This window comes from Megalobrama amblycephala, linkage group LG14, assembly GCF_018812025.1.
Source record: "Megalobrama amblycephala isolate DHTTF-2021 linkage group LG14, ASM1881202v1, whole genome shotgun sequence".
Taxonomy (NCBI): domain Eukaryota; kingdom Metazoa; phylum Chordata; class Actinopteri; order Cypriniformes; family Xenocyprididae; genus Megalobrama; species Megalobrama amblycephala.
The window spans coordinates 14,936,445-14,962,963 of NC_063057.1; the positions used below are offsets into that span (position 1 = coordinate 14,936,445).

The following is a 26,519-nucleotide window of genomic DNA, read 5'->3' on the forward strand; positions in this document are numbered from 1 at the left end:
AAAGGTACATTGTCTGTCTCACAAACTACAATGTCCAATTCTCAGACTGCACAAACAAGCCATAAAAATACCAGAGGGACACACAAAATCCCCCCAGATTCAACCCCCCCCAACCCAACCCTGCCCTATACCCCTCTCTCGTCTCTTTGTTACAAAGAATGCTATTCAGTACCCAGTGACTTCTCTTACACGGCAGAGGCCATCTTAATGAACAATAGACTGCATGGAAACAAAAGGCAGATTATTAAGTTGGAAGATGAGGGGGGAGGCATGTGAGAGTGAGAGAAAGTGACAGCGATAGAGAGAGGGAAAGAGAGAAACGTGGCAGTCTCTATGGCCAGCCACACATCTGGTGGCCATGTGTGGCATTGAGTGCTAATGATGGTCTTCCTGAACTCTCCACAATTAGCCGTGGCCCAGAGAGAGCGTCTCTCCACAGCCCAGCAGAGGAGGGGGGTGGCAGGGCTGCCGCCACTGTCCGTCTCTGGCCTTCAAAGAGCGGACACTTCCATTTCCACCATCAGTGGTTCAAAACTAACTAACAACCCATAAAAGTCTTTAACAGTCCTCTGCAGTGCTTTGAACAGACAACTAGTCATGATTCAAGCAGCCAGTGAAAAGAACTAAGTAATAAAAAGTTTTAAAAGATAACAAAAACATTCCTTGCGACATGAGGAAGATTACGGCATCCACGTGCATGACCCGCTCTTTGGTTCTCGCTCAAAAGAAACTAATATCCAATACGCCGAAGGCAACACGTCCGCTATGAGCGCCAATGAAGACGTTAATTTGTCAACTTTACAAAAAGCATAGAGTCAATTTGTCTGAGTCTGTGTTCCAAATAACCGCGGTGAACTCGCTTGTGCGCTCACAGGCTCCTGGATTCTTGAAGGGGGCGACAACTGGTCAAGGTTTCCATCCATTTCATTCACCATGACACTCAATACAATTTCAGCCGTTTTGTATAAAAGTGTGGGAGGCTTTCTTCTCAGGAGATTGGCTCCAGATATGAAACCATCATGGTGATACAAATAGAAGATGGAGAAGAAAGCAAAACGAAAGAGACAGAAAGGGGCAAGGGCTGGGGGGATTCGAGAAAAAGAAGAAGATAGATGGAGAAATGCTGAGAACTTTAACCTGTTAATCAAATTGTGCTGCAGAACATGATGCTTTCAACAAAGATTTCATTGATTTATGGTGGTCTCCGAGTCTGAGATCACAACAAAAATCTAACAGAATAAACTGAAGTTTTAGGGTTTTGTAAACAAAAAAGCACACCGTGATCATGTGACTCACTTTGGATCATTCTCAAATCATGCGGAATATACAAGATGTAACAACAAAAAAATGACATTATCTCTTTTCAAAATAAGGTTTAGGAGTTTTCAAACTACATACAGTCTGAGGTTCCTGTCAACATCCACACCTTAGATTCCTGCCTCACATATGTTTGTGTGCGTCTCCAAGTTTCGGAGAGCCACGGGAAATGAACAGAGGGCTCCACCATTCAGTCATTTTCACTTTCCGTCTCTCGTTCTCCATTTTTCAGAGTGACTGCGCACAGAGGGAACAGTGCGAGATCAATACAGCTGAACTTCAGCCTTCGATCTCCTCAGTGCCACACCGTTACCACGGAGACAGCAGCTCTGGTCCCCAAGCGGCGGCAACCGCTGAGGTGAATGGCTACGTGCCCAGTGATCAGAGGTTTGTGCAGTTACTTTGCACTCTAGGTGCCAAAATCTTAAGGGCTTTAAACAAGGCATCGATGGAGGTAAGAACAGTATGCTAACAACCTTCTGATGTGTTAACTGAGTTAAATTAGGCTTTTATGAGTTCCTGCGGGAATTCCAGTCTTTCAGCATAGGGGGTTTCCTCTGAGTAGACCCGATCTAGACTCACAAAGCTAGACTTTAGACAATCGCAGCAAAATCTGGTCCGCTTTGTAGCTCATTTTGTCTAAGAACTGCCTACATAAATAGGAAAAGATAATCTGACTATATAAAGTGAATGTCCACAGTTTGTTTCCATTCTGATGAACTTTAAATCCAAAAGGTCCATTAGGACCAAAGCAGTCAAATGAGGCATCTACAGTACCTAACTCCATATCATGTATTGCCCATTCAATATTACTATTGACATTCATATTATTATTATTATCTATCAAGATTTAATCAGAATTCAACAACAGAATCATCTTGCATGGGTGTGCATTGTGCTTGTGTGTGCGCGGCCGTCCTGTTCACAGGCCCGACTCGACAATGAGCGTAATTTGATTTGTGACATCTTCACTGTCATCTTGGTGTGGAGATCAAATTTTCAAGCCAAATGACCGCAGCAAGCATCCACTTCCTCTGCTGCCATGGCGACGAGCTGCCACGGTGACATGGAAATATGGGAGCATCACAACAGATTACTGACACAGTTTGTAGAGCAAATTTACTTTTCAACATTTTTTATAGGACTTATCAGATTTAAAAATGCATTTTCAACAGCTTTTTGTAATTTTTTTTATAAAGTTGTTATGGATAGGAATAGTTTACAGGTGATAAAAACCTGTCCCATAGCATGAGTAACACACACACACACACACACACATGTTTGTGTGTGCATGTGGATATCATTTGAGTTTATTTACAGCACCTGTAATAGATAATAGAATTCAAACAATCACGTTAAAATAAGTTACTTAGGCTAAAATACAAAAGAAATGCATTATGATTCAGATTCTTCACAAATCATAATAAATCTCTCATAATGCCTTTGTTTCGGTGTGTGGGTCAGGTTTTGCTGGCATTGTGCTGACAAGGAAAGTAAGACCTGAAATCAGCTTAATTACACTAATAAATTATATTTTGATGAAAATTAATGTAATGAACTAATGGAATATCTTAGTGAAAACCTAAAACGAGGGTTCGGTTTAGGGTTAGTTCTAGGATTAGGGGATAGAAAATATTATTAGCTCAATACAAAGCAATGGAAAGTGTATGACAGGAAAACAAACAACATGAGAGAGACAACTGTGTTGTGAACTTTGCACTTTAGGGCCTGTTAAGGGGCAGGACTGATAGCTGGTCAGACTGACAGACCCAATCGATAATATTTCCAATTCTCCGCACACAAACTACACAGTTACACACTAGTATGTGAACACACAAAAAATTTCTGCTCATTTCAGCTTTACAATTTCAGGATAAAAGAGCCTGAGTCACAGAACAGTTAAAAAATATAAATAAATAAAAATAAATAAAAAATTACACACAATTTTATATATAAATGGGTCATTGACGAATAAGAATAATTGACGGTTTTTAAAAGTGTAAAAAAACATAATGGAGATAAAATTAATTGAGGTTTTATTAAGTGTTAACAATGAGATTAAGTGGTTTTTAATAATCAATTAAGACTGCTTTTGTCATTTTCACAAGATGGACAAAATTTTTCACCAAAAATGCCATTTGGTTTAACCAAAATTTCGGTTTTACCGAATGACATTTTTGGTTATACCAATGACGATATTTCCAAACAATGCTAACAGGCTGATATCTAGCTAGCTAGCAAATTAGCTTAAAGGACAATCAAACATTTTATATTTAGTACAAGTTTTTAAAATATTACATTTTCCATGTTTTATAGCTGTTGTACCAAATGACCTGATGTTTTGGGACATGCGTATGAGCAAATGAAAACATGAATTTTTCAAATAGTTAAAAGAAAGTTAGTTACTTTGCCAGGACCATGTGGTCCTTTGCAGGTGTCTGAATGATGTCACATCCTGTCACATGATATTGATTGCATAACTTGATCCAAAATGGTCCCTTTATATTGGTTACTCTGAATGACATCAATGAAATTCATTTTTTCAGACATTCTTTCTCATAAAGCAACAACTTCTACACATAATTTTAATATCATTTTGCTCTATGTTGATATATGATGTTATAAAATTATGCCAGAATAAAAAACAAATACATTTATTATATTTTAAGATACACAAATGAAATGGCTGTATTGGCTTTTGGACGGTTAAACCGAATGACCTTTTGACAATTCAAAATCTTTAAAATACCTTTATATGTAGCAAAATATAATTAAAACCTTTTGGATTCAATAAAAGAGATCTAGTTGTACTACTTTACATACTTTGGATGTCATATCTTTGTTTTTTATTGTTATTATTAAGGCCTTTGGACAAAAAAAAAAAAAAAATGACACATCACGTCATTGACCCATATATATATATATATATATATATATATATATATATATATACACACTATACTCTATGTATATATACACTTGCTAAACAAGCATTCAAGTCAAAACAAAGTTCTATATAAATTATAAATGTTTTAAATGATTGCATAATACTTTCGTGTTTTACTGGTTATTTAAATTTTTCTGGTGAAAAAGTATGTCTACAAGCTGTTTAATTAAAAAAATGTATACTGTATGAAGTGCCTGATAAAAACCGTTTAAGGTTATAGAACCTTTTCTTCTAAGAGTGCAGAGTCACACAAACAAGGAAAAATTCCATTGCTTTTAAATACTAGCACTCTTGGAAAGCTGCTCGACCAATAAAATTCGTGAGCAAGAACTAACTGTTGTACAACAACAACAACAACAACAACAACAACAGACGTCTAGGTGTGTCCTCATTTAAATAGCCAGGCAAAGTGTAGGTGTGTGTATGAAAAGTGCCACTGCTCTCATTAAAGCAGAATGCAGGACGGCCACTGCAGCAAGTGACACAGTTTAAGAGGGAATCATATTCTTGATAAACATTACAGAGATAGAGAGAAAAGGATGGGCAAGACAGAGACAAAGTGAGTGTAAACGTGTATGTGTGTGTGTGTGTGTGTGACCATGGTGATGGAACTGTAGATCCTCTTTGCTCTGGCACTAAAACAACCATCTGCTGAAGCTTTGTTTTTCAGACCTGCGACAACAACGAACCAGCTGTACGCGTCTGCGGGCATGTGTGCCCGTGCCTGCGTGTGCGCGTGCAATATGAGCGAGGCGGAAAACAAGAACGGGAGCAGAAGAAATGAAAGAGACGAACACCTGTGAGCTGCCAACACGATTCACGGCGCGAGTCACCTCTCGGTAATGAATACATTAGGCGCGGAGTAGCGTGTCCCCGTCCACCGGAGGGCTCCGAAATGACCGGTTAGCGGTCCTCGCACCGCATCCGACGCACTCTTTGATTCAACCTGGTTGCTGTTTATTCCTCTCAGACATAACGGGTAACAAAAGCAAATTTAACCTTGAAGAATAAACAGCACGAGTTTGAATGTGGGCCGATCTTAAAAAGGCAATTAAGCATGATGGATGGCACTTTAATCTGCTTGCAAAAATAATTGTCTTGTTGTTTCATCTTCCGTCTTCATTATATCTAAAACTCGGCGAGGACAGAATGACAGAGAGGTGAAGTTAAGCAAGGAGAAGTGCTCTTTTACTGTTCCGACACACTGTTTGGTCTGTTTTCTCCTAAATGATGCTATTATAATAGGGGGAAAATATATATCATTGTGACATTTGTATTGGTCTATTGAAACCTGACTATATGTATCAAAACATAGGGAAATAATACACTGATTGAAAGAAAATGAACTCAGAAAATGTTTTATTCAAAAAAGAAGGATAAGTACAAACTCATTTCAATCTATTCAATATCAAGGGACTCTTAAAGGAGTTAATAATATATTTTTGAGTAGTATATAACTGCAGGCTCTTAAAGTTCATACCTTCTTCACAATGGTCTGTTTACAGATTTCTATGAGCGACTCCAGAAGGTCATTCAGCACATTGGGCATCATTTCTAAAGCCTGCGTTTGAATAGTGTGACTTTCACAAAGTTGCTAATGGAAAAGTTTGAGCAACATTGAGTGACACCCGGCGTTTGTTGCTTTGGTTCTCTGGATATTTCAGACGTCTTACAATAGAAAAAGGCAGGTCAGCTCAAGTCCCCACTCTGTGTCTCCCGTCTGAGGACAATGAGGGTCACATAAGGGCACATTCAAGCCTCTGACATGCTCACAGCACCTGATAGACTAAAGAGTCAACTCGAAGAAAGAAACTGAGAAGGGAACAGAAAGGCCATCTCTGATGTCTTAAACTCAGTACTGAGATGATGGTAAAATGCAAGATTTAGACTATTTCTACAGCACTGATGGAGGCAAATGAAAGATCACTCAGTAACACCCGGCCAGGTGGTTTATTTAACAGTTCTATAGGTTTGCATCAAGTTCTAGTAATGTTCAATAGGTTTGCATCATGATGCAACAGCAGTTGCAACCTGTTTTACTTCTGTAATATGACAGCTTTCCAAGTGAATCAAGAGTAAAAGTAAGACTAGACTTGATTCTATCGGAAATTTATTGGATTATGAAAAGTGGTTGAAGGGGTTGAAATTACGAGGGCTTGGTGACGTGAGCCAAAAAAGGAAGGTCGTTTAGAGGTGAAACAAGTTATTACATTTTGAACGTTTATGAAGACTTCGAAGTTTGTTTTCCTTTGGAATAACGGCAACACTTTATTTCTATGGTCCTCTTATATTGGGATATTTTACTAACTATGGCCCTGTTTGCACCTAGTATTAAGATGTGTTTTGAACCACGCTAAATACATGTGTAAATGGGGTCTAAAAAGTTTTGAGCATTTTACCGGATTGCTTTCATAGTGTAGACGCTCATGTGGTTGAATGCGTTCGAACAGTCGACTGTCTACTCTCCGTCAACTGACTTGATGTGAAAACATTATGGGAAGCGCGCTAGCCAGATGGGATTTAAACTTCGTCGGCTGAGGACCAAAGTTTGGTTTGAAGATGAAAAATTTACACAATGCACAATGTTCTCTCACCATGCCTGTATGTTTTTCCGTTGTCTCTGTGTGTGTTCATATGTAAATTGTGTGAGCTTATACTCTCCCCTCGAAGAAATCAGGACAGAAGTGGTCGAAAGTGGAAAAGAGATGGGTTAAAGGTGCTCTAAGTGATCCTGGGTGGAGTAACTGTTGTCAAACAAAACAGAGGCTAGCTAGACCCTCCCTCCTCCTCCTCCTCCCCCTCCCCTCCGTGCTTCCTGAAACAGTCATGAACGCGCATTTAAAAGCATTCTTGTCGGTTATTGGCTGGAGCATGTTTATTATGTTTCGTGGTCCAGGCTGCACCAGTTTGTTTTTATTGCCGTTTTCGGAGCTTGTGGCGACTACAGAGACCGCGTTTTTTTACAGTGTGTTCAGGGGACAGGCAGCTAACGGACAGTGAGGAGATGTTTGCTGTATGTGACAAAAAATGTTTTGGCCTAAAAACGCGTGACATCACTTAGAGCACCTTTAAGGTACAAGGTGTAAATGGGTATGTGTCTCCCTCGTCTACTTGTGATTCGATCGACCAAAGCGCATATTAATACGAGGAGCAAACAGGGCCTATAAGTAACTTTGCAACTACATGTCAACTAACCCTCATTAGAGTATTAGTAGACTGTCTGCTTAATATCTACTAACACTTTATTTTGATGGTCCCCCAACAGACATATTACTGACTATAAGTAACTTTTCAACTATATGTCAACTTATTCTACTAACTCGAACCCTAACCTAACAGTCTTCTATTACTCTAATGAGAGTTAGTTGACATGTAGTTGCAAAGCTACTTGTAGTTAGTAGAATGTCCAAAGTGGACCATCAAAATAAAGTGTAAAAGGAAAAACATGCACCAATAAATTGTTTACAAATGGACCAAAACTTTAAGACATCCAAAGGATGGACAGACTGAAAATGAGACTTCTTTGGTGGGATTTGACAGCCCCCTCTTGTCAGCCGAGGTGGGTTGCACCCACAAAATTAGTGATGAAAGGGGCATCTACACTGAAAACTGGCCCGTCACATACAAAGACCTTAGTCAGATCCTAGAAAGAAGGAGAGAAAAAGCAAGGCAAAAAAAATGGAGGAATGATGCGTATTAGAGCCCAGATGGGAGGATGAAGTGGCTAAGTAGAGGCAGAGAGAGAGAAAGAAAGAAAGAAAGAGAAGAATGCTTCTCCTGTTGTCCATGGAGCGCTTCATACTTGTCCAAGAATAAACAGGAAATGCAGCTGCATTTGGACCACTCCCCTCCCCCCCATCCCAAAAATATCCCACATTCCTAACGGGCTTCCATCATTCTCTATCCATCTGACCCAACTTATTCCGGCTCAAAGATGTGGAAAAGGGAATTTAAAAGAGAAGTTCTTCGAAACATCTTCCGCCCCATTCGCCAGGACTCATTCTTCGCACTGTAATGTGGTCTGATAGTTAGAAATCTGGACACGCAGTTGCGTTATTTGACTAATCCCTCTTTCTTGAGAGCAAGAAGAGGAGAATGGTGGCTTTGTGGCTGCAGACAGTGTGGCAAAAAGAACTATACAGTACCAAATTGAGGTCGCCCAGAGACAATGGTTGTCCTTCAGCTTATATTCACAGACGTCCCACAACTCTATCAAATGTGTTTCTCCCCGTAAAGACTATCTTACATGGCAACAATAGGAGTAAAACTCCTGAACAGAACCTTCCATCCACCAATAGGCTTTGTGTCGCTTCTTCTGACATGGTGGCTAGAGTTCTGGGATTGAAATCCGGTGAGAAGGCTCTGAATCAGCAGAGAATCCACAGTTCTTTTGACACCTGCTTACAGAAAAGGCACTAAAACGCTCAGTTAAAGATAGATATCAAACACAAACTTCAACTTATCCTGGTTTAGCCCCACACAGAGGAACCACATGACTTTATTCTGCACCTGATGTTAATCTGCTCTGATGGAGTGCTGCTCTTCATTTGAAGCATATTAGCTAACCTCTTGGACACAAGGTCCAAACAAATCATGCATATGCATGCGGTCGGACCAATAGAGGGATTATGTCCATGAATACATTAGGGCTGGGACAGCATTTCTGCATACCAATGCGGACAGCTGACGTGTCCCTTGTCAAAGTGTCTGAGCTTCGCATGAATGTATACATCTGGACAGCCACATCATGTGATCTTATTATACTTCTAATTAGATCACGTCTATAATGGTAGGCAAGATCGTTTGTTGGCTATTTTCCCACACTATTCATACAGTAGCAATCACTCGCTTTCTTGGCCAGAACAAAGAGAAGAGAAAAGCATTTAGTGTAGAAAGATGAAAAACAGATAATGATGTGAGAGAGGTTTACAGGAAGTGCAGGTGGCTGGCAATTCATACTAAAAAATTTTGAGAAACACCCAATTGCCTTCATAAACATTATATTAATATTATTTTTAAATATAAAATATGCAGAAAAATGTAAAATAAAATATCAGCTTTACTAATTTTACAACAACAACAACAATTATTATTATAATTATCATTATTAAAGTAGCATACAAATTCTACATGTGTTAAATAATCTTTAATATTTTACTCCATTGTACTCAAAGAGAAAGAGATTTGTAGATGAAGAGTTCAGATGCAAAAACCTCTAAGTCTGTCAGACATGTTTTCTTTTAAATGAGCTTTTTTTTTTTTTTTTTAACCTGGCTCCTATGTTTAGGTTCAGTAATTTCACTTTAATGGCAATGAAAAGGTTATTAGTCAGTTATTGAAATGCCTTATTTTCAAAAATGTCACTTTAATCAATTCATTGGCATTTAACAAATTTGACTGTCCATGTGTGTTTTTTTATGCAAAAACCTCAATTTTCTGTCAGTTTTACAGCAGCAAAAGGAGCATTGTTGTGTTTTTGCTACTTGCGAAATCCTGTCATTGCCACTGAAACAATGGACAAAACATGATTGCAGCTCGGCAATTTAAAGCCGGTTCATACGCACACCGTCATTCATTTTGAAATCAAATGATTTGATTTGCATCTTCTGATTGGTTCTTCTGTGGACTTAGAAGCTTTTGCTGACAAAGGGAAGTGACATTTTGTGGTTTCTGCCAACGAACAGGTATTTCTGAATGGGCTGACGTTGGGATTTAGTGGATTTGAAGCGAAATCTAATTTTTGACAGAGGTGGTGTTTAGCGGCTCTGGCATCTGAACTCTTTAAATGTGTTTATATATATACCTGCTAAAACTTCATTTTGTCAACTATTAAGAGTACACTAGCATAGATGACCTCAAAGCTACCACAAATGGACAAAAAGCCACAAAACTGTCCTATCCTTCTCCTTACAAAAAAAAACCAAACAAACAAACAAAAAATATTCAAAGACCTCATAGTCAGCATGACAGCACCTCTCATGCCACATCAAGCTGAAATGCAATCCTACAATCCATTGGGCCATGTGCTAACCAGGCAGGCAAGTCTCCCTCTCATAGGTGAGCTGACCCCACTGTGAGGAGATGAATGTGGGGTGTGTTCGTCCTCCTCTGTGGAGCTGAACTGTGCTTTTGCGCTAATAGAGATCCAAGCTCAGGACACACAGGTGATTACCTACACTCTCAGAGGTCATGCCGGGGTCATGAGCACAGAGGCACAACGCTGTCAGAGACTAGCCGGGTAGCTTTGTAATTACCCATGAGGCTACAGCAGTGGCGGAGATGCTGCATTGAGGGATGTTGAAAGCAGCATCCAGCGACCTCTCTGATTGGGGTTAACAAGGGGCTGATTTGCATAAAGGGAGTGGTTTGATTAGTAGTTTTGTGTGCATGCTCAGATTCTTGGAAACAAGAGGGCGTCAGTGAAATAAACCAGCAATTGTGAAATTGTGTCTGGTAGTATTGTGTCAGGTCTAGGCTTTGAGGAGGCCAGTCAAGTTCTTTGTACACAGGGGCACTGTAGTGATTGGACAGAAAAGACACTTCCAAAACTGTTGCAGGAAATAATTCTCTATGATGTCAATGTATGATGCAGCATTAAAATTAAAATTCTTATTAAAGCTACTAAAGTTATTCAGTCAAGAGCAATGAGTTATTTTCTGTTGTTTGATTCACATTTACAGCAGGTACTATATATTAGACTGCCGCTGCTTTAATACACATTTAAAGGTGCCCAAGAATGCTTTTTCACAAGATGTAATACAAGTCTAAGGTGTCTCCTGAATGTGTCTGTGAAGTTTCAGGTCAAAATACCCCATAGATTTTTTTAAATTAATTTTTTTAACTGCCTATTTTGGGGCATCATTAACAATGCACTGATTTACACTCGGCGCCACCCCCTTAAATCGCGTGCTCCCTGCCACACGAGCTGTCGACTATATTACAGCACATTTACAAAGTTCACACAGCTAATATAACCCTCAAATGGATCTTTACAAGATGTTCATCATGCATGCTGTATGCATGCTTCGAATTATGTGAGTAAAGTATTTATTTGGATGTTAAAGTTTTATTCTGAGTGAATTTGAGGCTGTCCTCTGTGGCTAACGGCTAATGCTACACTGTTGGAGAGATTTATAAAGAATGAAGTTGTGTTTATGCATTATACAGACTGCAAGTGTTTAAAAAATGAAAATAGCGACGGCTCTTGTCTCCGTGAATACAGTAAGAAACGATGGTAACTTTAACCACATTTAAGAGTACATTAGCAACATGCTAATGAAACATTTAGAAAGACAATTTACAAATATCAGTAAAAATATCATGTTATCATGAATCATGTCAGTTATTATTGCTCCATCTGCCATTTTTCACTGTTCTTCTTGCTTACCTAGTCTGATGATTCGGCTGTGTGCAGCTCCAGACGTTAACTGGCTGCCCTTGTGTAATCCCTTTCATAATGTTGGGAACATGGGCTGGCATTATGCAAATATTGGGGCGTACACCCCGACTGTTACGTAACAGTCGGTGTTATGTTGAGATTCCCCTGTTCTTCGGAGGTCGTTTAAACAAAAGAGATTTATATAAGAAAGAGGAAACAATGGGGTTTGAGACTCACTGTATGTCTTTTCCATGTACTGAACTCTTGTTATTCAACTATGCCAAGGTAAATTCAATTTTTGAATCTAGGGCACCTTTAATATACACATGCGATTTCTTTACCAGCTGTTTGCGTTCACAGACATAACAGACTGTGTTCATGTGAACTTTGTCTGTATTTGACAGTTTAAGCACTATAAGACGCGAAAGAGAACACTGTGTGACAGCCGGCTTTCTGTGCGTGTACTATGTACTATATGTGTGTGCTATAAAAAAATATCATTGGTTTATACTGATATGGTTTTAAAACTCATGCAAATAGCAAACATTCATGATTCCAAAAAGAGCTGTAATGTCACATGAGCATAACCGCGATAGAGATTATAATCAAAAAACAGATGTTTTGTTTGTTGTTATCAGTGATTCTGTGGCACAAGCTGTAACGGCTCTGCCCTCTTCTGGAAAGGGGGGTGGGGAGCAGCAGCTCATTTGCATTTAAATATACCAAAAAGGGGTATTTACAGTATGGTATTAATAAATGATCTATGGGGGTAATTTGAGCTGTAACTTCACAGGGGACACCTGAGATCTAGTATAAAAGGGGCATAATATGTCCCCTTTAAAGCAGAACTAAGTAACTTTTTTTACCTTCATAAATAGTTTTCTAAGTCCTTACGATGGTTAATTGACTTGTGGTGTGTTTGAGGCATGCACTAACCCCCTCTGGCACGTCTACACTAAAAAACAGCACTTGCAAGTTGAGCTGCACCGACCCGAAACAATCTCGCCTCATGTTCACGTTCACGCGAGAGTGATAAAATGCTTTACGGTAATTCAAAAACAACGTATATATTATGACTTTATAAGACAATTTCGAAAATTACCCACCTCCATCGAGTGTACTGTATCTGCAAATTACCCACCTCTTTCTTGTACTGTATTTGCAAAACTACTGCGTTGGTGAGCGTTGTAGTCGTTGTAGTCCAGAGCTGCGCTTGGAGTATTTATGTCATTGAAGGAACCTGTAGGGGGAGCTTCGCAAATCTTACTGAGTTCCACTATAAAATCTGATTTGAAACTGGTCAACCAACGATCTAACATCTAATCTAACAATCTAACATAAAACCTGTATGAAATCTGTTGACCTGTCATCAGTTATATGTTACATATGATCCTGAAGAGTGAGACAGCAGAAATGAGCAGCCTTTTTCAAAGTACAAAATTAATCATCAAAATGCTCATCCATGAAACAAACAACAAGTCCATGTTATTTTTGTGAAAAGGAATTTTAGGGTAGTTTCTATAATAAGGGAGGAGGATGGTCTTGTAATTGATGCAGCTTGTCTGTGATTAGTGTAAAGTGGGCACCAACATGACAAACACAAACTTTGAGTTTCAGTCTAGTAGTGTGTGGTGACATTAGAAAAGTAATGCATAACTTTCCTCAAAAAGCTGCACTATTTGAGGTGTCATTCATGTCTGTAACACAAATGGATGCTCTACATTGTTGTCTGATCAACATGACAGCATTCTCAATGTCAATCAAAAACATAGTGGTGGTATGTTCCCCAACTCCGTACTCCAGGTAAATAAATGTTTTATCCTCTCCATCTACAGACAGAGGGCAGTCAGAGCAGCTCTGAGTGCTTATGAGAGCTCAACTTGTTATCTTAGAGTGAGTGAAGTCACGGAGAGTGAAAGACAATGGAGCCATCAGCTAACACACTCTGACAGGCCACCCTTCAGAAGAGTTAACAGACTCCAACCTAGTATTTTAAAGTGTGTGTGTGTGTGACAGAGACAGAGAGAGAGAGAGAGATTGAGAGAGAGACACTGTTGTCAAAACAGACATCTTATGAACTGACACCTGCATTTCATCACTACAAACACACACACACACCATTATGTATTATTCACTGCAGTGACCACTAGGGCGGCATTCCCCTGACGGTCCCCAACTGCAGGGATGAGAGGATTAAACATTTAACAGTGCATGACAAAATGGAACAGAATGAATAAATAAACTGAAATGGCCCCTGGATGCACAGTCAGCATGTGCCACTCGCATACACCTATCCATGCCACACATCTACAGTGCTGAAACTAAAGTGACCCATCATGTCATACTGAAACAACAAAAACAGCCTCTCTCTATTTTCAAAATGCAATAGGGTAAAGTATGTGTGATCATTATTTAGCTATGAGACCTAGTGGTGTGGTCAAGCTTTGCTGTGAATACTAAATGGCAGATGACCTTGAATGGGGCAGACCTGCTAGCGATTCATGTTGATGACATCAGACAGGGCAACAGAACCCCCTACCGGCTGAGACCTCACCCATAACTGCGTCCGAAATGTCCTTTTCGCCTTCCACCAATCACGTACTTCTCTGAAGGGAACCAATTAGACTGAACCTGTGGCTATCTTACCTTTAGAAGTGTTGCAAGAGTGCTAAAGAGACAATAAAATATTCAAACCAGGCAAATGTTTACAGTAGGGATGCACCAATATTAAAATTCTTACGATAAGGTGATAATTATTTTCATGTTATGGCCAATAACTGATCATTTTAAATGCTACAAGTGAATTAAGGCATCATTAAAATGTTCAGTAAATAAAAAAAAAACATGCTGATTTTGAAGATACATTTTGAAGTTTATATTTAACAGTGTTAAGTGAGAATTAAATGACAGCAAAGGTCATGTAAATTTAAAAATAGCCAAAAATGAGCAAGCACAATTAAATATCCAATATTGACCACTACCAACCAACCAACCACATACATATATACATACATACATACATATATCAAATATTGACCTTTACCAACCAACCAACCAACCAACCAACCAACCAACCAACCGATCGTTCAGCTGCAACCAACCAACCAATTGACTGTTCAGCTGTAACCAACCAACCAACCAACCAACCAACCAACCAATTGACTGATCAGCTGTAACCAACAAACCAACCAATTGACTGTTCAGCTGTAACCAACCAACCAACCAACCAATTGACTGTTCAGCTGTAACCAACCAACCAACCAACCAATTGACTGTTCAGCTGTAACCAACCAACCAACCAACCAACCAACCAACCAACCAACCAACCAACCAACCAACCAACCAACCAACCAACCGTTCAGCTGCAACCAACCACATACATGCATGTATACATAAACCACATACATGCATGTATTAAATATTTGCTGATCGATTGTGGATCCCTATTTTGCTGTGGTTCTCCATTGGTGGGTTGTGACGCAAAAATAAGCCACAGGACTGTTAGGCTCACAGATAATAGGATAAAAAAAAAACTATGCTAAATACAATTAATACAATAAAATAGAGGAGAATCTATTTACCATGCATTTTTGTTGCTGGCACCAAAGGCTGCGTTGTCCAATCAAACACGACACACTATTTTTATACAAATTCCACTGTCAAGAAACTAGCCAAATTAAGAAGATTCCAACACAAACAGGTTGTGTGACATTCCTGAAGAGAGAAAATTGGAACATTAAAAGGTTTCATTGTTTGATTTTAAGAACATGTTTACAGTTTTTGTAAAGTGTTGGGTTTCCACTTGACGCCCAATGAAAAATCTGGATCCTGAAGCAAAGCAGTTGTGGCATCTTCTATACTGTATGTTTTTGTGTGCAATTAGGTGTGTAGGAGTCTGTTAGTTCGGATGGGTGTAGTTGTGTGTTAGCTTTAAGCGTGCGTGTATGTTGGTCTGTAGGTGTGTGTGGGGGTGTGTGTTTGTGGGTGTATGTAATTGCGTGTCTTTGTGTCTGTGTGTGCATGTGGGTGTGCGTCTATAATTGTGTGTGTCCTCCTTATCTGTTCTCCTCTCCTTTAGTTCATTGGCAGACTAGCTGAGCTCAAACTGTTCAGCTGCGACTGGTCCAAGCCCAGTAATTACAGCTTGTCAGAAAGAATTAATTTTCTCATTTCTCATAAAGATGTGTAAAAATTACCATGTTATTATACACCGACACTCTCCAGAGGCACACACCAAATTTAATTTAGAATTCTTCCCGCACATTAAATTAAATCCATAAATAAGAGTTTAGGCATTGGTAGGGAAGCATATGTTCGTTAGGCCAAGCAGGCTGCTCGGGCCTGCGCTAATGTCTATTGTAATGTTTTAATAGCTTGTGCCTTCTAAGCACCAATAAATTTATATGATCACAACAGGCGACGTCGAGCGCACGGCCAATTAGGAGTGCTGACGCCGCCACTGCTGCTGCTGCTGCAGGCCTCAGGAGGAAAGAGAGGTGTGAAAACTGGGAGGAGAGAGAGAGAAACAGACAACTGCCTGACCGCTATCTGGATCTCTTAAATATTTAAATAAAAAATATATAAAAATTAATCACATGTTGACTGAGTAACCGCTCTGACAGATTCAATAAATTATTGAATAATAATAACTTGCGTATCATGTAATCCCGCCTTTCTTGCAAGTTTGAATCCAGCTCACAATCCAGCTCACAACACTAAAAAATAGACTAACTAGGGTGAGGTAGAGGCATGATATGACATTGAAGATCTACAGATTTCAATAAAATTGGAACATGTTGATTGCCATGTTCAAAATGCTCAAAAAATCTGCCATCTGTTTCACATTGTTGAATATTTTAGGCACATTTGTTTATGCTTTTAGCTAACAGCTATAGTGTAGCTAAAAGAGTTTTACTTAGTTTAAATCCATTCAACAGACTTCCCAAAATTACCCCAGGGAAGAAAAAAACAAACAAAAAAACGCACCGTCTGGACTTATATGTCATTTAAAATGAGCATAATTAGAATAATTTTGGCAGGTATTCTGTCTATGCCAGAAAACAAAAGTCAAGCAGCTTGATAAAAGTTTGCAGTCGTCAATGAACAATGTTTTGTTAGTGGGTAGAGGCTCCAGTTTCATTAGGGACTGGGGACAGAGCCATGATTTCTGGATCAGAGCGCATCATGTCATCGTCTATATCATGCATCTACAAATGAAACGCAACATCAATCAGACAATTATTTATAGTGCGGATAAAAGAGAAATCTAACACTAATAAACATGTTTGTTGCCTGCCAAAACTTCATGTACTTTACAGGGATGCCCACAGAGAAAAATAAAGAGACAGGGAGGAGGTGGAGACAGTAAAAGAGACACGCAGGAAGAGGGAGAGGATGGTTGGTTGGAGATGAAGGCATAGGAATGGTGGATCTCGCTGCGAGGGGGCACAGGATGGCGGTCTCCCACTGGCATGCCGCATAGACAGTAGGAAGTCATACGCAGACTCGCACACAGTGGGCAGTGCCACAGTCAGAAAGACAGAAATAGACCGTACTCACACATACCGCCAACTGAGTCTCATAGGCTCCATGAAATATGACTACAAGCTGCGAGACAGCGGCCTTCTCTGACACACTCGAGCCCGTCTGTGATACGGTTCCACACACACAGACATGTATGGCACACATACACCAACCAACAGCCCCAAACACAGATGAACAGACAAACAGCCCCTTCTCCAGCATCCATTCATGCACACACACAAACACAAACAGCCCCCTGATGGCGCTCATAGGTGAGTTGAAGTGTGTAAGTGTGTGAACGCTGGGGCTGAGGAACATATGCTGTCCAAAGAGCCAGGAGGCAACGTCTACTACATGATGAGAGCTTTCAGAGTTCATTACTAAACTATACAGTGGCACCATAAAAGCATTTCTACATGTACGCCACACTTACTTCTATAATGTGTAGTCAAGAAATACGGATTCTTATGTTGTGCTTCCTTAAAGCAAATAGTGTATAAATGGCTACTTGAATAGGAATTTTGAAGTCATATGTAACATTTTCCCATTTTTGTGTTTTCACATTTCACATAAGAAAATATTTAATAAAAACTTGTATATATATATATATATATATATATATATATATATATATATATATATATAGTTATAAAAACTTATATAACTTATATAACTTTTAAAAATGCAATAAATAAATAAATATATAAACAGTAAGAGTTGTGAAAAGTCTGTTGCTATGGTTGACATTTCTCTGATTAATATTTTTGTGGTTACCTTGATTTTATATTATATTATATATATATATATATATATATATATATATATATATATATATATATATATATATATATATATATATATATATATTCGTTACTGTAGTCTAATTACTTTTCCTGATAACGCAGTAATGTAATGCATTACATTTTAAATTTATGTAATTTGATTACAGTTACTGATGTCGATAAAATTACGTTACTTGTGTTACAATAAAAAAAAAAAAAAAAGGGTAAAGTGCATTTCTAAAATAAATCACGTTTGGCGCGGATGCCTCATTATGAATCACCGGAGAACGCGTGGAGGAGGATACCCGCGGTCCAACCTCGCCTAAACAAGCTAGATTGGATTTTTGTTCAGGATCGGGAGGGAAGGTAACTTCTGAACAATACTGTTTTCAAATGTTATTATAAATGTTTTCAGCATTTTTTTCCTGTCTTTAATGCAGTTACATACAAACATGAACACAGTTAAGCTACCACACACATACATGCTACACACAGCAAGGAATGTTTAAGCTTTGTCTGAAACTGCTCACTCGTTCACTGATTCACTAACCCCTATATAGTGTATGTCATTTGAGTGCACTATATCTGCAAAGAATGAACGAAATGAAGTGAGTGAATTCGCACACTGACATATAACTGTGCGTCGGAGAGCTGGAGCTGTCACAGAAACAGCTCAACAAGTGATAAAACTACTTTTATCCTACATGTTACTTCATAAAATAATATTAATAACAATCTTAATGACTTTATTTTGTAATCATACATTCCATACCTGCCAGCTTTGTAGTTTCATCGATTGTATGGTTTGTCATGCTTAATATGTGTTCATAATCATTAAATACTATTTAAAAAAAAAACTGCAAACAAAAATAAACACATTAACAAGTGTACAATATTTCATATATTTATTAGTTTTAATAAAGAATCTCACGCTCACAGATGATGTGGTCGTTAAGCGCCCTCAGGCGACTGTTATGATTACATTTGAATGAATAAGCTAGATGATTAACGAATATTTTTAAGTCAAGATGCTGTTTTCATTAAATTACAGAAAGAACTATGAGTTTCAGTTTGTGGTGTATTTTTGTAGATTTCAAAGTAACTTGAATGTAAAGTAATTAGTAATCTGATTACTTTTTTACATGTAGTAATCAGTAATCAAATTACAATTTTAATGTAGTAATTTGTAATTTGTAGTGGATTACTTTTTTTGAGTAACTTACCCAACACTGTATATATTTATATTTATATTGTGTTGCCTGCCATGCACAAGTGGCACGGGGCAACGAATATGGGAACATTTAGTTAATGTGTTTGGTTAGGTTAGCTCTTTTTAATAGTGCAATACTCAAAGATCTGAGTCTACATGGTGGGTAAAAACATTTTAAAGAATCAGTCAGTAGCTCCAAATGTGGAGCGAATCTTTTCAAAGTTCGCAAAGAAAAAAAAAAAGAAAGAAGAAGAAAAAAATGTGATATAGGTACGTTTTCATCAAGTTGTTTGAGCGGATGATGGTGGTACTGGTCATAGGCGCCGCCGAGCACCCATGGTAAAACACAAGATATTCTCCATTAATTTTAAATGTAAAAAAAAAAAAGAAAAAAGCAAGAATACTGTATGTGTAATTTGGCATATAAAGCATGCAGAGCGCTCCCTTTATAATCATTAGAAATCTGTCCCTCATCTTAGTTCATCGCAATCTTACAAAGTTCTGTTATAATAAACAAAGCTGACAGCACAATACATTTCTTATTTATATAATGTCAAAATTAACTCTCCACTTAGAACAACCTGAGTTTTTGTTCAGTGCTAAATTAAATACCTCTGATTGGCCATTGAGTTCAAGAAATCAACAGATATTTTTGTGATTGCTCAATGCTGCACAACATGTAAATAGAAACCTTACACACTGGATCATTTGCCAAACCAATATGCTATTATCACAGAAAACTGATCCTAGACCAGCAGTTATGGGCAGCTTTTCCCTCTAAGAGCAATCAGAAGCAGCAGCAGGCAGTCATTTGAGTGAGAAAATTCCACGTTTGTCTCGATGTATTTGCAGTCTGTGTTTTTCTCTTTGTGAGACGCGATAACTTTTGTATAATGAAATCATAAGGAGCACAATCGCACAGAGAGAAAGACATGACGGAGTGTCGGCACCCACCGGAAAAACATAAAAAGGCGCATATGGTATTTGTAACCTAGTAACCAGCCGATTAGTCACGTGGGTTTAATGTTTGCTGCATCAGAATTTATTCGACAAATGCATTTCCATATCCCATTATTCACAATACATTTTTTTCCACACAAGTCAAAAACCACCTCAAGTGAGTGTAAAATTTTTTTTGCAAATTAAGGGATTTTTTTTCTCTCAAAATATGGCATTTCCATCACTCATTTCTGATGCGATACTTCAAAATGCGCATAAAATCAGGGTGATGGAAACATAGCTAGTGGTAAAACCTACATTATTTGACAACTATCCTTAATAATGGTCGTTATGGCCATTTACTACAGTATGTGTCCAAATACATTTAGAACACTGTACACCCTCACATCAGCAGAAAATCACAAGACGACACCAGACATTACTGCTTTGCTTTGGTTGTTAAAGAATAACAGCTCTGAGGATATATAATGTCTGTAACTGTAATGACTGAAAAATGAAAGCTTTGGGAAAGTTTATAACAGCCTTTTGCAGATGCACATATTACATACCAGTCAGTTGTGTTGAGGCTTCTTGTGGTGAAAAGGTTTTGTCCTTGTGTCTGCTTCTACCTGAACAAAACAAACACAAAAAGAACAAGTTAGAGGCTCTCCAGCCATCTCAACACTGAAGCATTTCACTGCTTGAAGAGGTTGTTTGACGGTGGAACAAAAGTATTAAACTTTGTTCTGCCAAGCTGAGTGTTGCCTTGAAACTATAATTTTGCTTTGTTTAAGTTCTCCCCCAACGGGAGAACTTCTGGACTTCAAGATGGACATTGTGTAGACGTTCCTGTCCATAAACAACTTGAAACACTCTTAATCCACTTCACAGAACTTATCATTGCATTTGTAAATTGTACAGTACTTAAAATGTCACGTCTAGAGTTTATGAGTGTAAGCATGCAGAATAGAGAGGATTCTCTCAGCTTTATCAGAACTCTTGGCAAGCTCTGATTCTCCTCAACAAACCCAACGCTAAGTCTTATATCATCCTTCTTAGAACTGAATTGGTAAACCATGTCATTTGTGAGTAGTTTTGGGAGATTTAGACCACTGTCCCCTTGCTAACAGATCAAACCAGATGAGATTTAGGAGACACGGTTGTATATGTCTTCGCTGGAACATTGCAGGGACGTGCTGGAGAGACATGGTTGTATAGTCTAAGAGAACATTGGGATATTTCATTACATGAGCTGAGCCTTATTGTAAGTTTCTAATCTTGCACGCTCCTGTGTATAATCCGCAGAGAAAACTTGGATGTCATCATCCAAGTTTAGCGTGCAGTGAGAAGTCCTCCATGAGGGGGAAACGGAACATGTTTGAAAGGCTAAAGCTCAGATGGACATACATGGAACTCTTTTAGGTCGGTCACGTAACCAAAATTCTTGCGAATTGGGGCCAGTGGTTCTCCGATCGCTTAGATGCGTCGGACCACCCTGGTGCTATACCCGAGGGGGGAGGGTTTACACTCAGAGGATTGCGGAGATGTCTGTACAACACATTTGGATGAAGTCGGGCCCACAATAGAACAATAGACAGTGGGATTCGAGATAATTCTCAACACTGTGACTGTATGTGTGGGTGTGTCTGTATGATGGGCGTGACAATACAATATAAGCATTATTAAGGTTAAGATCATAATCAAATTCATGAATTCTAAATATAACAATTTACATATTCATGAACATTTATAATTACTATATTAATTATGTTATATAATTTGTATTTGTGTACATGTATAATATGACTAATTACATGCTATGTTATAAGCATTATCATCAAAGAAGATTTTTAAGTTCATAAGAAACAAATTCAGAGAAATGTGTCCAAACTTTTGGCTGGTACTATACATACGTGGGTGCTTAGACAAAAATTTCTGTATGTGTTTATAATGGCTGTGCTTGGAGCCTACAGGTAGGAGTGTGTGCATGTTTGTTTATCTGTGTGTGTGTGTGTGTATGTGTGTATCTATATCCTACAAATGTGTGAGTGTGAGTGTCAGTGCAGGGCCCCTGCTTAAAACGCGGTCTTATTTACTCCTGTCAGCCCATAAAGCCAGCCTGAGTGCCACGCTGATTGAAATCCCCTTTTGTGTGCTAGTCTTCAGTGATGTGGCTTTTCTCTCGGCCTCATCTCATGATGGAAGCCTGTACTGTTAATCTGAGAGTGGCCCCTGAAAGGACAAAATGAGTTCCTGGGCTGAATGCACTCTTTAACTCCTCTGTCTTGGTCTATTCAGACGTGGGGCGTGAGAGCTGGCGGCTAACACCTCCACAACAATACATGGCAAAGCAATGCAAACCTTCCTTACACAAACTACTCTGTCTCTAGGAGACTTGTTTTTCCCACATTATCTTCTTACTCACAAAATAGTAGTAACGTCTCTCATTATGGCACCTCAAAATACAGACGATATGTACTAGGATTGAAATGGGAGATCATAACAGCAACAATAAAAAAATGGATCTGTGTGGCTGATCTGAACATTTTAAGAAGAAATATTGTTAAAACAATAATTAGAGAATCTAATCTGTATCATAAGGATGAAATAATAAGGTACAGGTACAAAAGTAAGGTATCTGACAGTGTATGAAATTCAAGTGACATGGTATTTTCATGGTACTGCCATGGTACAACCATGGTACATGTCCAAAAAAATACTTTTTGTGTATTTTTTTAAGTGCATACATGATATAAAGGGTCAAGCATCAACAGTACAAGATATTCAGTAGACATTAGCTGAACTCACGTTTTCTTTTAGTTCTATATGACTTTTATAGGAGTATCTGGAAGATGCTAATAGCTTTGCTTTTTAAGTTAGCATACAGTAACTTCATTATTGAAATGCTTCTCTGAATTTGGGAAAAAAATACATAAACAGCAGTAAAAATGAATTTAAGGTTAGGTTTTCAAAAGAAGCTGCCTTGTGCACATGTGCACCAACATTTCCAGAAAGAATCTTTTCCTGTCACTGCTACTGTTACATGTTCGTAGCACGCGTGTTAACTGCTGAGCTTTATTATCAATAAATTTACATCCCGAATTTCACGTATGACGATTTAGGTATGATACAATACAAAATGCAGATTACTCCAGTACATCCAGTACAAATTATTAGCAAAATTAGCTTAGCGTCTGTATGGAAACCTGGTCAAGTAGCTCAGAAGCCATGCGTATTGATGGACTCCATTAGAGACAGAAGAAGAATAAGATCTCATTGTTGTTGGGGTGGAATTCCCCTCTGAGGAGAGATAAGTCAGGTCCTTTGTTCTCTGGCCTGTGTGACAGAACGCTTATATAATGCAGTCATAGAAAATGGGGACTATGTCAGGCTGAAAAGCAAAGTGGGCCTGTGGCCTGTTTATTTGTTGTAATGTAAGGATGGAAAGATGAAGGAATTGAGTTGAAGATCATACGTCTCTTACATAAGGTCCAGAATGGATGTGTGAAACGGAACATGATGGCTCTTCCACGCAGATAAAGAGATCAGGAAACATGACAGGAGAAGGTTGTATTAAGCAGCACTAAACAGTTTTGCTATTTGGACAAAGACATCCATTAAAGATGCGAATTATTTGAAGGACCGTTTTTTGGACAAAATAAGGGGTTTTCCTGGTTCACACTAGCAGCTATTTTATCGCTGGAGGAGAAAGGTTGCTGTAATGTGGTTGTTAACCCTCAGGGGTCTGAGGATTTTTAGGACCCTGGAGAAGTTTTGACATGCCCTGACATTTGTGCTTTTTTTCAGTTGTTCATAAACATATTAATGGAAAAAGTGTCATTACACTGTATTCAGCACAAACTAGGCTACAATAATATGTGAGGAACATGTATGTACATGTTTGTGTTTTTGAAGGAATAACGTTTATGCGTGGTTATTGAAAAAACAAAAAACTTAAGTCACTGAAATAAAGCCAAAAAATATATATTAAATCTTTGTTAACAAGACTTCTGGGTATTTGAGGTTGTAGACTAGAGTTTTTGCTTCAAAATGAGGTAAAAATGATGCTGCCTGCTTGTTCATATAAAACAATAGAGAGATTTAAATTTTCTAAAACATCTTTGGTCAAGAAACACAGTATGGAGGCGTGAATCCTCATGTATAATGGGTGATTCTCACCTGAGAAGACAAAAGAATCACATAATAATGACCTGAAATGACTTGCATATTAATGAGGCCTTTCAGTCAGGTAGGCTGTGAAAAAACCCTCTGTGATCATGATTCAAATCTCATCATGTTGTAAATCAAACATACAGAAAAAACAGCAATACTGTGAAATATTATTACAATATAAAATAATGGTATTCTATTATATACTTTAAAATATAATGTATTTCTGTGATGCAAAGTGTCTGAACAATTATGTTACCTCTATGGCATTTCATATAGGCTTTTAGCTTAAAAGCATGCACATTTGGAGAAATATTGATGGATTCTCATATGTTTGTCAATTTTCTATACAGAGGAGTAATATTTATTCAGGATTTATTGTCATTACTATGAGTGCTGGATACTGTCAATTCATACTTGCAGCCGGAGGGCGCTCTGTGCACCTTTAGTCCACAAATGCCTGAGCACTAAAGAAGAATAGGCAATCCAGGAACTAACCGAACTAACAGAGGACAGAGATCGCTAACTATGGCTATTCAAAACACTTTTCAAGACAATAAATACACGATTGAGACGATGAATGCATGTATTGACTCAGAATTTGCGTCTGAATAGCGCTCCCTCCGTGGGCGTGGCCGCATTAGCGGATAATGAGCTGAATCACGGATTTCTGACATGGCTCTCTTTTCATACAGATTACATAAACAAAGAATGTTTGTTTTCGATTTGACTTACACGATTTAAAACATGACATTTCAACGTTTTTTTAGACATAAGTCTAATTTTTTTGTGATTAGTATTCACTAAGTTACAGTTCATTTTCTGAGAACTATCAGATTGGACTTCGTTCAGAGGGAGACGAGAGATCATGCATCATGTTAGTTCTTTATTTTACAAAAAGCACAACATTTTGTTTTTACTCTGAGTGTACACAAATAAAAGAAGATATTCCACAGATTAAAATGGTGTATAACTCTTAATTGTATGTGCAACATTAACGGAGTATTTTGAGTCTCTTTCACACTGGTAAGAAAAAAAACGCGGTGGAAAAAAACGCTCAGACCTCAGAGTGTTATTAGACGGTTTGAAAATCTGATCACAAATTACATTTATTGCCCATAAAATTAAGATGGTATTCCATTTTGAAAATTTATCAGGTTTCTCAAAAGGCCCCTTTTCAGGTTAAACTAAAACTGGACTACTAGACCAGTTCTCAAACTCTTTGACTTCACTGTCTTCAAAAAGTTTGACTTCAAAATAATTACAGCCCTATTTATGCCTTTTCCAGTTTATAAGGATTAGGATTTTTTATCCTAATCCTAACGAAAAGCCCATGGATTTTTATGATTTTGTTAATTTACATGATTTTTCCTGGTCTAGAAAGTCACACTTTTTTCACACTTTACAGTATATCCAAGTCAAAGACTTTAGTAAACCATGTTCTTTGAAAACAGTTTTTGAATGGGTGAACTAAAATTAGAAATATCTTTATTTTTAATTGTTTTAACTCATGATAATTCTTGTTTTGCCTAAATAATTAATAAGTCATCTTGAGGCCCCCTTGAAAGTTTGCTGAGGCCCCCTGGTTTAGAACCACTGCACTACACTATCCTGTCGCACACTTATAAAACTATAATAAACCGATTCTTTTTTCTTTGTCATGTTTTATCTCATGCCCAATAATAAAGCAGAACGTTAGTTCAGTATTATTGCAGGCAATTTTTGAAACTCTGCATGATGAAAAAAACGTTAATCTGCATGAAACTAGTATACACAAGATCAGTGTTTTCATACAATTAAGTTGTTTCCTGCTATGCTGGTCACATGCAGGAAATGAACGGGGAGGGAATCAAAGAGACATGGAGGAGGAAAATGAGAGATCTCTCTTCTGACTCAGTGTGACTGTGAGGTTAGACTCTGGAGTGAGCAACACAAAGAGATTAACCTATTTACATCTGTTACTTACTCTAATGGCTTTTTGTACAGCTAATTTCAGCCATCTGCGTTCTCTCTGAAGACTTTGTCACACAAAACTAATAAAAGTCATCTGGCGCACAAAATTAGAGAACACAGAACTGTACAGAGAGGAAGATAGACTCGAAGACACTAGAGTACACAAACAAACAAACACATACACACACATATACACACAGGAATCATGCAGCTGGACATATGACTGGGCATGCATTCCCTGACACAAATGAATCACATGCTTACTGACTGACTGACAAACACACATAATACAGATTCTCA

General features: G+C 38.2%; 1 protein-coding gene across 12 annotated transcripts in view; it reads right to left on the reverse strand.

Moving 5' to 3' along the window:
- Positions 1-26,519, reverse strand: part of sox5 (SRY-box transcription factor 5) — a 251,157-nt gene that overhangs the window by 107,255 nt on the left and 117,383 nt on the right. For all 12 annotated transcript variants that reach the window (XM_048154934.1, XM_048154936.1, XM_048154941.1 and 9 more), the window contains one exon: positions 20,666-20,725. The gene's annotated coding sequence lies outside the window, so the exon portion shown is untranslated. The remainder of the gene's footprint in view (positions 1-20,665; positions 20,726-26,519) is intronic.